The following is a 15,059-nucleotide window of genomic DNA, read 5'->3' as shown; positions in this document are numbered from 1 at the left end:
TCATATAAGTGAATTGTATAGAAACAACTCACCAAAAGTGACCATTGCGCAACTGATTTGACAAAAATAATCCACCAAGGGGGGGAAACCCCCCCTTCACCCCCCCACCCTCCCAATTTTGCCATACCTTGTGTAACCCTGGTAATATTAACTAACCCTGGTAATATTAACCCAGTGGTTATCCTGTTAATATAAACCAAGTTGTTGTCTTATATAAATATATGTTATTATTTTGTATTTTGTATATCTTATTTACCTCTGGGTAATATGTTCTACATATACCATTATTTCATGTATGGGTAATATGTAGAACTCCTGTCTATGTGAACTGGGAACTGTGGCTTGGCCAATCAGGAAAAAGGTCAGGGTTGATGGGACTGGGTTTAACCAGGTGTGGTGATTGAGCTCTCGAGCACCAGAAAGTGAGAGGGTGAGAGAAGCAGGTGGAAGAGTGTGCAAATGTTTGACACACCATTGCTAAGTTGTATCCACTATAGTGTTATCAAGTGTTCTGGCCTAGAACACACGCTGAACACTATATATGTGATGTCGGGGAATTGTGCATGTTAGATAGGCATGCCTAATCAATTGCTCCACATTGGACTGGGTGTTGAGGCTAGCTGGCTAAGCTAGGTAAACAGTAGCAGGCCCCGGATAGCTAACCCGGAAACCCACTACATTCGAGAACAGGATAAGCGGTCTGTGCTACCAGGGCCTGTATAGACTTCGAGAACAGGATAAGCGGTCTGTGCTACCAGGGCCTGTACAGATTTCGGGAACCAGATAGCAGTCTGTGCTACCAAGGCCTGTACAGACTTCCTCTGGCAGCGTGGGAGGCGCACCAGGACTTCACATTGCATCGTACTCAATCTCCACTTTCTCCTTTCCCCCCACCTGAACACCGACTCCGGACCGTGAGTACTTTGGCTCGTTAGAGCTGAAGATTAAATGGGATTGTGAGTTTCCCATCAATCAGGCCTGCAACGGGGGTTTTTGTTTGTTTGTTTTTGTTTATTAGATGCCGGCTTAGGTATATTAGTATATTGTATTATTGTACAGGATATTTCATTTGTAATTAGCTGTATCATTAATGCCATTTTGGATATAGGTTTTCATTTATATTTCCTTTTTTGATATTGAGCACATGGTGCCTTTGAGTTTGAACCTGAGTACAGAGTAACAGCTCTGTTATTTTGTTTTCCTTTTTTGATATTGAGCACACGGTGCCTTTGAGAGACAATACTCTATTTATTAACTAACTAACATTTTCTTTATTCGGTAATGTGTATATATATATACACACACACGGTGTATGTAATATATAACACTATAAGTTCAATACAGATTATTTTTATATTTAAAGTTAAGTGTCTGGCTTGATCATTTCTATTTCAAATGTATTGATGTTATATCCCAAACAGATATTCGTATATTTGTATTATTAGATTAGTAAGAGCTAGGTGTTACGAACCTAGGGCCCTGCCCTCTAAGTCAACTGGGGTAAAAGGGGCTACACTTGGCTTTCACTGAAACGACGTCACTGCATTAGGCGGCAGTTTACATAAGAGAAAGGTCAATTGCCCTTATGCGTGTCATAGTAGACCATCTGCCCCAAATGGCCTAATAATAATAATAAACTTTATTTGTGCTTCACAACAGAAAAAAGACAGGCATAAAATGAGCACATAAAGTGCAGACATTAAATCACAGTTTTTCACATTAGGATCTAACATTCCCAACAGGCCACCTTGTTCAGTTTTAAATAGACAATAAAAAGAGTAAGATAGAATAGACAGAGTAAAATAGTGCACATAAAGTGCAGACATATAAAGTCAGTTTTTTACAGTGCAATAAAATAGTTCTGGATTACTGTTTAAAGTCGTCTTTACCTTCTCTGTTTGGTATCCACAGTTTAAGACTTCTCTCCTGTTTGATACCCACTTTGTCTTTGACCCTTCGAACCTCCCACTCAGGGCAAACCTCCCTCTCAGGGCGCAGTTCCCTCTCTCAGGACGCAGTTCTAGGTCTGGGTCCTACACAGTTTTAAAACCTGACAGTCTTTCTTGTTTGATACCCACACAGTTTAATACCAGACAGTTTTGAACCTGTAATAAAAAGAGTAAAATAGTACAGTGCAATAAAATCGTAGAATAGAGTAGATAGTAAAATTATGCTACAGTGCGGTGCAATAAAAAGTGAAGTAAAATGATGCAAAGTAAAGTGCAGTGCAATAAAAATAGAATGGACAGAGTAAAATAGTGCTACAGTACAATCAACAGCAGTGTATTAAAAAGCTATGGTGAAGAGGTACGTTTTTAACTTATTTTTTAAAATATTAAGAGATCTAGCTTCCCTAATGTCCATAGGTAGTGTGTTCCATAACTTTGGTGCATAGTTTGCAAAGGCTGCATCCCCGATTATCTTTAGGCTGTGGTTTGGAACCTTCAATAGACCAGTAGATGATCGCAATTAGGGATGTCCCGATCACGTTTTTTTGCTCCCGATCCGATCCAGATCATGTGATTTTGAGTATCTACCGATACCGATATTTCCTGATAAGATAAAAAAAAAATGTTTTTTTTTCTCAACAAACATGACCATGTTCACGTCTTAAACTCATACTGAGGCCTTAGTTTTGGTTTTAAATTGCATATCATTCATTTATTTATGGTCACACAGAGCAGAAGAATTTTGCCAAAACAAACCAATAGTAGCCAGCTGCAGAACGGCAGGCCAGCCACACTTTCAGACCCAAACACATTTCCTTTGATTTAATTATACATCAAATGATTTATGAAGTTAACTTTTCACCTGGATAACGTCAACATTCAGGGTGAATGTAATGTGAGAAATTGAGATAAAAAAAAATTTATTTGGGTCTGAGAGTGTGGCTGGTCTGCCGTTCTGCAGCTGGATACTATTGGTTTGTTTTGGCAAAATTCTTCTGCTCTGTGTGACAATAAATAAATGAATGATGATATGCAATTTAAAACTAAGGCCTCAGTATGAGTTTAAGACGTGAACATGGTCATGTTTGTTGAATAAAAAAAATAAAGTAAAATAAAATAAAAAATTGCCAATTTTTTATTTTATATTTTTGCCAATCCCGATCTTCGGAAAATCACGTGATCGGCCCCGATCCCGATGACGTGATCGGATCGGGACATCCCTAATCGCAATGTTCTAGAAGGCACATAGTTGACTAGAGAATTAGCAATGTAGCTTGGTCCTGTTCCATTTAGTGCTTTGTACATAAGGAGGACCTTGAAATCGATTCTAAATGTTACCGGAAGCCAGTCTAGGTTAGCCAATACTGGACTGATGTGGTAGGGCGGGCCATACTTTTTTTTTTTGGAAAATCAATCGAGTGGGGTGTCTAAAATATGTGTTTTTTTGTGGGGAATTCAAATATGGGATTATTTTTCTAATCGGATAACTCCTACCTACATTGTTTTGGATTTCAAAATGGCCGATTTGACCATTTTTCACCCCTTGGCCATACATGGATGCCAACATGAATCTGAAGGAAATCCTAACATGCAAGGTGTCTAAATGATGTGTTTCTTAATGGGGAATTCAAATATGAGTTCATTTTTGGGATAGGATAACTCTAACCTACATCATTTTGGATTTCAAAATGGCCGATTTTACCATTTTTCACCCCTTGGCCATACATGGATGCCAACATGAATCTGAAGGAAATCCTAACATGCAAGGTGTCTAAATGATGTTTCTTAATGGGGAATTCAAATATGAGGTCATTTTTGGGATAGGATAAATATAACCTGCATAATTTTGGATTTCAAAATGGCTGATTTTACCATTTGAACCCATTGGTATTGTATTACAAAATTGCAAAGATAAAAAATATATGGGAAATCATTTATAATGACAAAGCCATCAAATGTATTAACAAGTGAACTGTATATAACTGGATACAACTCCAAAGATCAATAATAATAATACTAACAATAATAAATTGTATTTGTAATGCACACAAACACCTAAGTGCTAAATCTCGATCTCCTGACTTCTTGAACTTTGCCGGGTTCCAATATCTTGATTGGACTCATTCTTGGGTGGCAAGATCTCCTACTGTACTGCTTTAGCCACCAACCTACAAACACAAACTTAAAGTCAACTTCAGCCATAAATAGGTGAGCTCTTTCCAGAACTACTCAGCAGAAACCTCTGTAACCATTTTAACAAACGTCTCAATGTATTGAGAAAATCCATGGGGCTCCATCAATCCTCTATCTTCTTAAATTTGATCAGGTTGTACAAGTCCTGCTTGGATTCATTATTGGACATCAGCCTCCTGCTGGTCTCCTGAGCCCTGATCCCTCCATCCCTTTTTTATTGTGAAAAGTACTTAGCAGAGGCCTCAGTCACCATTTTAACAACCCTCTCGATGCTTTGTGTGTGGCAAGGCCAGTCGAGAACCTCCATGGGGGTGTTGATTAAGTTCTTCACCTCGGAAGTGCTTAGGGAGCAGGTGAGAGGTGGCTCTGACAAATCTTCTGACCAGCTGATTAAGCCACCAATGCTGGAAGCGTCACTATTGATGTGAGGTGTTCTTCTGATCTTGACACAGGAGTCTCCCAGCTGAGTGTCTGGATCCCCCTCTCCCCTGATGGCCAGGATTCTCTCCACCCCCTCAATTCTCTCTTTTTGATCCTCAGAGCACAGCAGTGTTTGGAGGATGGCTTCACTGTGGGCATACCAAGCAGATCTTCTCACAGTTGGCATCACAACATCCAGCACCTCCTTCCTCTGAGACTTGAGGCAGTCCAGCTGAAACAGGATGTGCCTAGGCCCTTCGATCCAGGAGTGCTTGACCTTCATGTTGAACCAACATGGATAATACACTCCAATGATGAATTCCACAATGCATTGTAGATTATTCAGGTTCTTTCTTTTAAGTTGATGCTTTGACACCCAGAGCCTGAGGAGTCCGTTTGCTGTGGTGAGCCAGCGGCTGTGGTTTACCGGTCCAATCTCCAGCAGAGCCAGCCTTGCAGAAAGCACTCCATCCCTGATTGCACAGACCAGCTTATAGCCATAGTGTTGATCAGTTGAGAGATCTTGAATGATCTTCTCAGGCAGCTTGATCAGCGGAGGGCCAAGAAAGATCCTGGTGAAGTTAGGATTGATCTCCAAGTCTGTAACAGAATCAAGGAGCTGTCCTATTGGCCCAGACAATTTGTTGTCTGACAGAGTAGCCCCATCAACTTCAACAATGAGACGGCGCAGTGGAAGTTCACCAGTGTGCAGGTTGCACACCAACCAGACCAGCTTTCTCCCCAGGTGCAGCTCCAGCATTACACCTGCCTTCACTCCAGTGTTGACATTGGTCGAGTCTCCTCCAATGGCCCACAAGGTCTTATCAGAACCTCTCTCTTTCAGCCAGGCAAACAGGACCTTAGCAATCTTCTCTGCATGGGACTCCTCTTTAGTTGCTTTCTCTGGTGTAAAGTGGAACAGATAGTTGCTGCCAGGCTCACTAGCAACACTATAGTGTTCTTCCTTGATCTTTGCAGGAAAAGATCGGTCACTGCCCTCAGCTTCCATCATCACATTGGTCATGTCAATCCGCCCATCAAAGAGGATACAGGAGATCCCCCCCTCCTCCCTGCACTTCTCCTCAAACTCTTCCCCCAGCTCTTGCATCGACTTTTCTTGTGCTCTCTTAACCTTGTTCTTATCAATCACTTTACTTGTGTCATCTTCTAAGATGAGTCCTGCATCAATCAGAGCTGCAGTTGCTATAGCTGCAGTTGGCCTTAGACCTATGCCATACCTTACACTAGCAAGGGCGATGTTTGGAATCTCATCATAATTTTTCCGTAGCTTTGCTGAAGCTGCAGGGTCAGTTTCAGGAATGAGCTCAACTTCAGGGACTGTAAGGAAGCTCTCAACATCCTTCCTGGCAACCTTGTCTGCTGCTGCAAAGCTTTCTTCTTTGCCCCTTCTCCTTTTCTCTGCCTTCTTTTCCATCCCCTGCCTTTCCAATGTTTTAAGAAGATAGAGGATTGATGGAGCCCCATGGATTTTCTCAATACATTGAGACGTTTGTTAAAATGGTTACAGAGGTTTCTGCTGAGTAGTTCTGGAAAGAGCTCACCTATTTATGGCTGACGTTGACTTTAAGTTTGTGTTTGTAGGTTGGTGGCTAAAGCAGTACAGTAGGAGATCTTGTCATCCAAGAATGAGTCCAATCAAGATATTGGAACCTGGCAAAGTTCAAGAAGTCAGGAGATCGAGATTTAGCACTTAGGTGTTTGTGTGCATTACAAATACAATTTATTATTGTTAGTATTATTATTATTGATCTTTGGAGTTGTATCCAGTTATATACAGTTCACTTGGTAATACATTTGATGGCTTTGTCATTATAAATGATTTCCCATAATTTTTTTATCTTTGCAATTTTGTAATACAATACCAATGGGTTCAAATGGTAAAATCAGCCATTTTGAAATCCAGGTTATATTTATCCTATCCCAAAAATGACCTCATATTTGAATTCCCCATTAAGAAACACATCATTTAGACACCTTGCATGTTAGGATTTCCTTCAGATTCATGTTGGTATCCATGTATGGCCAAGGGGTGAAAAATGGTAAAATCTGCCATTTTGAAATCCAAAATGATGTAGGTTAGAGTTATCCTATCCCAAAAATGAACTCATATTTGAATTCCCCATTAAGAAACACATCATTTAGACACCTTGCATGTTAGGATTTCCTTCAGATTCATGTTGGCATCCATGTATGGCCAAGGGGTGAAAAATGGTCAAATCGGCCATTTTGAAATCCAAAACAATGTAGGTAGGAGTTATCCGATTAGAAAAATAACCCCATATTTGAATTCCCCACAAAAAAACACATATTTTAGACACCCCACTCGATTGATTTTCCAAAGAAAAAAAAGTATGGCCCGCCCTACATGTGGTCTCTCCTCTTGGTTCAAGTTAGTAGCCTAGCTGCCAAGTTTTTAATGAGTTGGAGTCGTTCTGTGATTTTCTTTGGGAGGCCGGTGAGGAGTGCATTACAGTAGTCAAGTCGGCTTGAGATAAAGGCATGGATCTGTTTTTTAGCGTATTTTTTATTAATAAATGGCCCTACCTTAGCTATGTTGCTAAGGTGGAAATTTTATGTTTTTGTCACCTGGTTGATGTGTGATTTAAAGCTTAGGTCTGAGTCTATTATAACACCAACTCACCAAGACTTCGGGTTTGATCCAAGGAGTAGTTTCAAGTACCTGGGAGTCCACATCACAGAGGACCTGACATGGTCTACACCAGGGATCGGCAATAGGCGGCCCGCGGGCCGACATTGGCCCGCCAGCAATCATTTCTGGCCCGTCAGATTATTTTGAGAATATGATATTTATTTTACGCACGAGAAATATTCACTCGGGACGCCAGGGTGTCTTTTATTGTGAAGCTGTATCTATCTACCGGTAGTCATCAAAAGCATGTCTGTCACTATAGCCAATTGAAATGCTAGAAATGGTCACGTGGGCTGGGATAACCAATAGAATAGTCCCACCGGGCCACGTGTATATTTCCCTAACGCACTTTCACTTCCGCGTTCGAGATGGAGCGAGTAACAAAATGTGTTAAAAAAACAAAACAAACATCTTTGGATAGCTTCTTTGCAACGGGGAAATATAACGCTTCTTTTAACACTTTGATTGCCCAAGGTTAAATTAATGATATACCATCCCTTGCCAGCTCTATTTAACATGGAGAAGTTCCCCTTCTTTGCAGGGCTATAACTTTTTAAATTCTATTGCTAGATTGCCATTATTAGGGCCCATTCAATGTCCTATATGTATGGTGTAGCAACGTTAAACTTTTTCATTCACATATTCATACTAAAATATGGTCTAAAGTATAAGTATGTTTTCATCTCTTTCTGCAGCTTTCTCCAGAACGTGATGTATAGCCCCAAATGCATTATATTGATGATCAAATACAGTTTGGTAGGAATCTGTGCGAGATAAAAAATTTCAACTGGACGTACTTCTAGAATTTACTACAAGTCATCTGATGTTGACCGGATGGGCGGGGGGGGGCGTTTATAATTCCGTGGGCAACGTTATACCATTCATCTAATGTGGGTCATATGATCATCATAGCAGTTTATATCGAACACGGTAATACTACACGCTAAAACTCACCCCAGTCTCCTCGGGCGATCAGCGTGGAGTAGACAGTTTTCGATTATGGGATGTTGAAATGCCCGATCTATTTCCAGGTTGTATAATAGTATATACGTCCAAATCATGTTGTTTTTTCGAGTTATTTCCACCGATTGATGTTCACTGTGTGAAGACAGAGTCTCTCTAACATTAGCGAGTGCCCGGACCCCATATGGAGTGAGTCCTGCCGGTTCAAAGGTTGATATCCGGTTTCGATCTGCCGATCGGCCACCAGATGACGCTCTTGAACCGCTAGAGGGTTGAGAGGAGATCAGCACTGTGTGTCAAGGCTCCGGAACGGAAATATGATATCAAAGACGAGTTCCGGCGTCCTCGGCAACTTGAGCATGGCGGGGAATGACGAGTTCCGGCGTTTTCGGCAGTTAAAGTGTTAATAAACAGGAGCCATACTTAAAATACGGGTTTATCGCAACAGGTCGGTGATTCTTGCGTGCCGAGCCGACGTCCTCTCTGCATAATATGTGGCGACAACAAAAACAACAACAACGAGGAAATGATGACAACTGTGTTCAAGTTGGCAGATAAAGTAGCTGCATTCAACGCCAATCTGGAATTGGAGGGCGGCGAGTGGATATTGGACATGTTTCAAACATTAGCAGGGATTTTGGAGGACTTAACAACAAACAAGGTATGGTGAGTCGTGTTTTCATGCATGCTGTCTTCTGATCTGTTCATCACGCGCCGCAGTGATCTGCAACAGCTGATCTGCTGTTCATGAATGAATGAATGAAAACTTTATTTAACAGATTGCAGAATGGGTACAGTACACACAATTGTTAAGGGGATGCAGACCAGAGAAAAACGTTTGTCTTTTTTCACTATATTAAATTAGCCATTGTTTTTTATCCTGGCCCGCCAAGAAATGGCTTGGGGGAAATCTGGCCCGTGGCCAAACCTAATTGCCGACCCCTGGTCTACACACATAGATTCTGTGGTGAAAAAGGCGAAACAGCGCCTCTATCACCTCAGACAGCTAAAAAAGTTCAGAGTATCGGGGAAGATACTCCACTCCTTCTATTCCTGGGCTGTAGAGAGCATTCTGACTGGAAACATCACTGCCTGGTTTGGAAACAGCACGGCACAGGACAGGAAGGCACTCCAGAGTGGTGCGCTCAGCAGAGCGTACTACGGGTACTACCACCCCTGCAGGACTTATATAACAGGAGGTGCAAATCCAGAGCCTGCAGAATTATGAAAGACCTCCACCACCCCAACAACAGCCTGTTCGGGCTGCTGCGGCCAGGCAATTAAGCGCCTACGGTCACACGCCGCAAGAACAGAGAGACTCAGGCTCAGCTTCTTCCCCCAGGCCATCAGAACACTGAACTCTCCACTCACAAGTACACATGAGCACACACAGACACACACACAACCACTCATGCGGCAACCGCCAAAACAATCACTCAAACAAAATGTCACTTTAAAAAATAGAAAGTAACTTTAAAGGAAGGAGGTACTAATAGTATAGTTTAGATACATTAAGAGTTAAAATTGTAAATTGTATAAATAGTAGTGTATATAGGAACCAGTTTCTCAGGAACTTAGCATGTCTTTTTCTTTTACCATGCATATCTTGTGTCTTGCCCATTTTATTTCTATGTTTATTTTTTTCTATGCCTATTTTTATTATTTATTGTATTTTGTACAATCAAAAAGCATGACCACCCGCATTTCACTGTATGCCCTGGTATGTATGTGACAAATAAACCTCTTGATTCTTGAGTAAGTTGACCCATATAGCTCTGTAATATTTAACTTTTTGTTATAGGACCGACTAGTAGAATTTCAGTTTTGTCATTTAATTTGAGGAAGTTGTTAGTCATGTGTTACGGAACGGGAGTACACTCTTATCTCGGGATGGGAGTACACCATATCTGCACATTAAAATTTGTAGATATAGTTTACATAAAAACCTTGGAGATCATTTTTCGTGCTAAGAGTAAGAACCTACCAGCTTGTATTCAATGTCTCTTTCAAACAAGAGAAGGAAAGTATAATTTAAGAGGGTTGTGTATTCTTAAAACATATAAAAAGGTAAGAACTAATGTAAAAGCTAGATGTGTTTCAATTTTGAGAGTTAAATTGTGGAATAGTCGACGGGTTGAAGTTGTGTACCTCTCAGGGGAGATTTAAAAAGGCCCTGAAGGATAAAATAATTCAGGAGTACAGTTGAGTAAAACAAACATTTATTTTCTCTTTTCTCTGAACACTTCAGTGCCAGCAGGGGGCGCACAATTTAGTGCTTGAATGCCCACCATCCACTTCAATGTTAGCGTTAAAAACGCCTAATCTATATTTTAAATTATGGCTATGTGTCTAATCTGCCCGTCGCTTATCAATGACTCGTTTTCCAGTCAACATTGTCGAAGCGGATTGTTTTTTTATCGGTTCATTCTCGTTTATAGCATCTTGAAAAGCCCTCGTTTAAGGAAAATATTCATATTCCATGATAATCGCCCTTTACTGGAATATTCTAGAACGGTAATTTTTCTGCCTATTTATGAATCGTTTTCAAATAAACGCTAGATTATCGATAGTATGTGTACGTATGCATGCTATATAGGCGAGCTGAAAAATCTATTCTCCGATTTCCTCAAAGCGATCGCCCACACACACATAGGGCGAATGCTGAGATCTCAGCGAATACATCTCTGATTATCCCAAGACTTGTAAAATAGATTACTTACCTCAGATCAGATGTTCTCCAAAAAGATCATTCCAATTCCTGATCGCCATTCCAAAAATCTATCGCTTTTATTGATCCACCGCTGGTAGTGGAAAGACATATTCCACGCTGTTCTGAGGGTGGGCAATGACTGGGATCATCTCCGGTTACATGCCTGACAAGTAAAATGTGGATTCCGGATTTTTCTTTTCTCATCCATTTTCATTGAGTCCATTCCAAAAGGGTGCATTACCATCTGGGAGACGATAGGGGGGCGGTTTTTTCACATCCGAGCTCCTACAGGGGCTGCATACCAACGGGAGACTCTGTTGATGAAATATGAATTCAGATCGCTAATAAAAAAATAAAACGCTAATTGTCGTGGTGGGCATTCAGGCGTCGAGCTGATAACGCGTGTTATCACGTGGTGGGCATTCAAATCTTGCAGCATATTTTAAATGTTTTTCTTATATTAAAGTATATTTAGTTTTTAAGAATTGTAAAGGATAGGCAAAAATAAGCATGTGCTTCAGCCCATTCCTTTTTTCGGTCATTGAGTTTGGATTTTGTGTGTGAGCTTACTTTGAATATGTACATTTGTGATTTTTTTTTCTTTTCCTTTTGAAAGTCCACACATAGAAAATAAAACGATTCATTCATTCATCCATCTCTATGTATCATACCATCGATTCTGTAAAAGATTGTGTTGAGGTTCTATCGGTTCTCATGTTGCCTGCAACTTCCTGGATGGAAATTAATTACAACAGTATAACAATAAAAAAAAAACGAAATCTCAAAATTGCCCAAGCCAAGAAAAAGAAATAAATTATTATCATTATTTGTATTTATTTATTTATTTATTTATAATGTGTTTTTGGTAACATTCTTTGTTTGCCTCATTGGATTGAATTGCAGGGTGGAGAGCTGTAATCATCTTGAGCACCCAGAAAAACCCAACTCACCAACTTGTGGTTCAGCCGACTAGATTTTATTCAGAATTGATGGTAAAATACAGATATGGGGATTGGGGACTCGAGTTTAAGTCGAATGCATATCAACTTGACATGACTTGAAACTCATACCCTGGCGACTTCAGACTTGAGACAAGACTCGAGATTAAGGACTTGTTCATTAGTGAACAATGTAAGAGACTGGCACAGCCTAAATAAAAACATTTTATTTTAATTAAATTTTCAAGGAATTTTGCCTGCATTGACCAAAAAGAGCAGTCATGCAACCGGAGCCTTGATGCACACAGGGGCATGTGTCTGCTACAGATATGAATGCACACAGAGACATGCGTCTGTTAGATATTAATGCACAGAGACATGCGTTCTGTTACAGATATTAATGCACAGAGACATGCGTCCTGTTACAGATATTAATGCACACAGAGACATGAGTCTGTTAGATATTAATGCACACAGAGAGACATGCGTCTGTTACAGATATTAATGCACAGAGAGACATGAGTCTGTTACAGATATTAATGCACACAGAGAGACATGCGTCTGTTACAGATATTAATGCACAGAGAGACATGAGTCTGTTACAGATATTAATGCACACAGAGACATGCGTCTGTTACAGATATTAATGCACACAGAGACATGAGTCTGTTACAGATATTAATTTAATACATTTTCCTGTCTCCCACACCAAATCAAAAAGGATAGGTGGGACACGGGATTCCCCCGGCCATTTGAAAACGTCACAGGCGCTTTTTCTTGCTGGCCAAGAGACATGTCCGTGAGTTACAGGGCCTGTGCTGCAGACCGCTGTCATTGTAAAGGATAGGTGATGCAATGCAGTAGAGACAATTTGTTCTTCTACTCTGACTGCTCCCTACCAGTAGTGTATATTGGGTCAGAGCCTCCTCCTCAGGGAGTTTCAGAGCCTCCTCTGTGAGTTTCAGAACCTCCCTCTCAGTGAGAGAGCCTCCTCAGAGTTTCATAGCTTCCTCCTCAGAGTCTTAGGGTGTGTTCACATCTGAAAGTCCAGGGATAGTCCGGACTTTCTAATTTGTTTACAAATTAGATCCGCACCAAATGTGAAAATGATACATTGTTTAATTTTGGTCTGCGTTCACACTACCCTGTTTGGTGGTGTTCTAATTTGTAAACAAAGGACATGCTGTCGCATCTATTGGACTAGTCTATAGCACTCACAAACGTAATCAGTTGCCGGCAGCGTAATGAGAGAGATACTATTATGAGCACGGGCCGGCGCTAGTCGACTAGAGAGGAGAGGAGAGGAGAGGAGAGAGGAGAGAGGAGAGAGGAGAGAGGAGAGAGGAGAGAGAGACCTTTCCTTCCTGCGTAAGCTTTTTTTTTTCTTTATCTGAGAGAATGTCCGCGAATGTCCTCCTCACGCAGGAGAAAGTTTGGGGGTCCGCACGCGGCGCGAGTAGAGTAGAGAGAGAGAGAGGAAGAGAGAGACTGCGTCTAGAGAGGAGAGAGAGAGAGGGAGGAAGAGAGAGACTGTCCGCGTGCGGCGCCAGTCTAGAGAGGAGTAGGCTACTTTGCTTCCTGGATTAGGTACTATAGTTCGATTGAAACGAACCGAGTCCCAACTTTTCAAGAGGACCATGGTTCGGTTGTTTGGTCCTCATTATAGTTCGGTTTGCGTTCATACCTGTACAAACCAAACGGACTATCGATCTAAAGGGACCATGGTCCACTTAAAGTGGACCAAACAGAGTAGGTGTGAACGCGCCCTTAGTCCAATTGTTACATGAACCTTTTTTCAATTGTTTTACTCACGTTGTGGTCTCTCTGGGGAAATCTCTGTCTTCTCCTCTTGCATAAAGAGCAGAATTGACGCGGTTGTTATTCCCAGGCTCGTCGTATGTGAGCCCGTGTCTGTGTCTCTAGACCGGCTCCCTGCTGCTCGTCCCAGACAGCAAGGAGAAACGTTGTGAGGCTCTTTCTTGTTCGAAATTCGCCGTCACTGTTCTCGGGTTCTTTGCGAGCATATACGCTGTATTATTAAATCAGCGTATGGTCTTACGAGATCGATCAGCGCTGGCCCAGGGTGTTTTTTCAATGATTGAATATGCTTTGTGGGTCCGGTGCACCTTGGTTGCCCAACATCATAAAAACTGCGTTTTTTTTATGCAGTCGGCTGGGAAGGAGATTTTTGTCTCTACCGAGCGCCAGTGCACTAGGTTAGACTCGATGGCTCACGTACATCTCCGGGGGGAGATGACTGAGTAGATCAAAACATTGACAGAGGGGTCTCACGCCTGTTGGGTGGGCCACCAGGAGTAGTGCGTTCGCGTACTGACCGTCTTGGTGGCGCCCTCTGATGTTTTGGATCGACACGCGTACCTACCCCCCTCTTAGAACTGGGGGGCGGCGGCGTGACTAGGGCACGGGACTGGTCCTGGTCGCGCCGGACCGGATCAGTTTAACCCGTTGTCCGCCGGGGTGCAGACAGGTTCTGGTACCCCGAAGGACTCTGTGCTTTTCCGGGGGGGAAATGCCAGGTCGGGCCGGACGTCACGGGTTGATGTCATGAAGAATGTGTGTGTCATAAAGATGCCACCACGAGTTGCCCTTAACAGTGGCGTGCATTGGTCCATACTGTGTTGTACCTTAGTTCAGAACTTCTTTAGTTCCAATAGAGCAGAGCGCTCGCTATTACTCATATAACTAGGGTTATAGGATAACCTTCGCTTTCTCAGCCTGCAGGAATACTTTCACTTTCTATAACAGTGAATTGACGTTATTTAGTCTATGAACGAATGTAGGCTACAAACTGCATAAACATCTGCATCATGATCCGACACTGGATTGACTGATATATTGTTAGAAGAATCAGCTTGTTGTTCTCTAATGCACACTGGTTTCCATTTGTTTTATTCTATCAAGGTTTAGATTTTTCTTCACATCTTACACTACTGACCAGGAGGGTCGATTGTCTTGGTTTATTGATTGATTTTTATTGTGGAGTAAAAGACAGCATCCAAGGGATAAAAACATGAGAAAGTGCAAGCACTTATTTCCATCATGGTCCCTGATTTTGGACATGGACACACATCAACATAAAACAAAACAGAGCATATTTGAGTCAAGTATGAAAAAACTTATTGAAAATGGAAGATAAAGCCTTGTATACAATGATGAACAAAACAATTATACAAGATAGCAGAAAGAGATGTTAT

At 41.5% G+C, this 15,059-nt stretch overlaps 1 protein-coding gene across 1 annotated transcript in view; it reads right to left on the bottom strand.

Annotated features, from left to right (window-relative positions):
* Positions 1-15,059, bottom strand: part of LOC311237994 (uncharacterized protein) — a gene marked incomplete at its 3' end in the record, with an annotated part of 101,476 nt that overhangs the window by 80,287 nt on the left and 6,130 nt on the right. The gene's annotated exons all lie outside the window — the stretch shown is intronic.

This window comes from Notolepis coatsorum, assembly GCF_963971535.1.
Source record: "Notolepis coatsorum genome assembly, chromosome: 12".
Lineage (NCBI taxonomy): Eukaryota > Metazoa > Chordata > Actinopteri > Aulopiformes > Paralepididae > Notolepis > Notolepis coatsorum.
The sequence above is the reverse complement of the archived record's forward strand: the minus strand, read 5'-3'. Positions and strand labels throughout refer to the sequence as shown.